Raw genomic sequence first — 2012 nt, 5'->3', positions numbered from 1 at the left:
GACTTGAACCCTGGACCCTCAGATTAAAAGTCTGATGCTCTACCGACTGAGCTATCCAGGCTTCACGAAGACATGCCTGACAAGGAAATCATCACGCTAAGTCCAAATCCCAATTTACATACCACTACACCAAAGAGGACTATGTGGATTGTGCACTTTCTTTGCAGTTTGTATTCAAGAAATGTTTTATCTTCACCAGGCAGTCATAGCACAATCTCACATGGTTCAACACGTTCTGAACTCTAACCTTTAGAGTGACACCAAATCCGACCCAATAGGAGCTCACATGTCCGTTTCACCGCCTTCAATAGCCAACGAGCACCCGCGCTGTAAGGAAGGGCCAGCCCCTATTATTTCATGGGTAGGCCGAGCCAATCGCAAGCAATTGTGCCGATGACTGGCACTTCGTGTAGCCAATAAAATTCTGAAAATAACGATATCCAGCTTTAAGTAGGAAGTCCATGATCTACCAGCAAAAAAACACATCTGCGTCAAACTACAGTTTACATGTTTAGATGCAAATATGTGCAGTGTGTGCTAATGACAAGGGTAAAGGGGTTTTTTTGGACTTGTGGGTGTAGCACGCACATTCAAACATACCACCGTGCCATTCATGAACAATGACACTGGCAGGCGCAACAAACTGGTCCCCTGAACAGGGACTTGAACCCTGGACCCTCAGATTAAAAGTCTGATGCTCTACCGACTGAGCTATCCAGGCTTCACGAAGACATGCCTGACAAGGAAATCATCACGCTAAGTCCAAATCACAATTTACATACCACTACACCAAAGAGGACTATGTGGATTGTGCACTTTCTTTGCAGTTTGTATTCAAGAAATGTTTTATCTTCACCAGGCAGTCATAGCACAATCTCACATGGTTCAACACGTTTATTACACTCTAAAACAAAGACCCTTTAAAAGACTTTCTCAAATGATCCAATCCAGTAAAAGCATTTAGTCCAAAACACATTATTCCATCAATAAATTCCCAGGGACGGCTGCCGCATCGTTTCATATTTGCCGGCAGACGTGGCTCGTGTGTCATTATAATCGTAATAACGCCGATATGAATGTTAACAACTACGATAGCTTTTACTCAAATTAGCCGCTGAACTCTAACCTTTTGAGTGACACCAAATCCGACCCAATAGGAGCTCACATGTCCGTTTCACCGCCTTCAATAGCCAACGAGCACCCGCGCTGTAAGGAAGGGCCAGCCCCTATTATTTCGTGGGTAGGCCGAGCCAATCGCAAGCAATTGTGTCGATGACTGGCACTTCGTGTAGCCAATAAAATTCTGAAAATAACGATATCCAGCTTTAAGTAGGAAGTCCATGATCTACCAGCAAAAAAACACATCTGCGTCAAACTACAGTTTACATGCAAATATGTGCAGTGTGTGCTAATGACAAGGGTAAAGGGGTTTTTTTGGACTTGTGGGTGTAGCACGCACATTCAAGCATACCACCGTGCCATTCATGAACAATGACACTGGCAGGCGCAACAAACTGGTCCCCTGAACAGGGACTTGAACCCTGGACCCTCAGATTAAAAGTCTGATGCTCTACCGACTGAGCTATCCAGGCTTCACAAAGACAAGGAAATCATCACGCTAAGTCCAAATCACAATTTACATACCTCTACACCAAAGAGGACTATGTGGATTGTGCACTTTCTTTGCAGTTTGTATTCAAGAAATGTTTTACCGCCAAGGGGTGGTGCTTTTTTAGAAAAAGTACGCTAAGACATGCACAACAACCTGTGTAAAATAGTCATTTTTCATGGTATTGGTGTAGCACGCACATCCAAACATACCACCGTGCCATTCATGAACAATGACACTGGCAGGCGCAAAAAACTTGTCGCCTGAACAGGGACTTGAACCCTGGACCCTCAGATTAAAAGTCTGATGCTCTACCGGCACTTTTGAGAGTTTACAATCAGCATCATCATTAGGTCTATTACCACCTACTTGTCGAGTGGGTAGGGTCGACCCTTATTTGCAT

The 2012-nt window shown here is 44.2% G+C and overlaps 2 non-coding genes across 2 annotated transcripts; both read right to left on the bottom strand.

Annotated features, from left to right (window-relative positions):
* Positions 1 to 644: 644 nt before the first annotated feature.
* Positions 645 to 721, bottom strand: trnak-uuu. Its single transcript has one exon. It is a non-coding gene; the product is annotated as a tRNA-Lys (tRNA).
* A 794-nt stretch (positions 722 to 1515) lies between these two features.
* On the bottom strand, positions 1516 to 1592 carry trnak-uuu. The gene has a single exon. It is a non-coding gene; the product is annotated as a tRNA-Lys (tRNA).
* Between the last annotated feature and the right edge of the window lie 420 nt (positions 1593 to 2012).

This window comes from Micropterus dolomieu, unplaced genomic scaffold (assembly GCF_021292245.1).
Source record: "Micropterus dolomieu isolate WLL.071019.BEF.003 ecotype Adirondacks unplaced genomic scaffold, ASM2129224v1 contig_12719, whole genome shotgun sequence".
NCBI classification, from domain to species: Eukaryota; Metazoa; Chordata; class Actinopteri; order Centrarchiformes; family Centrarchidae; genus Micropterus; species Micropterus dolomieu.
The sequence above is the reverse complement of the archived record's forward strand: the minus strand, read 5'-3'. Positions and strand labels throughout refer to the sequence as shown.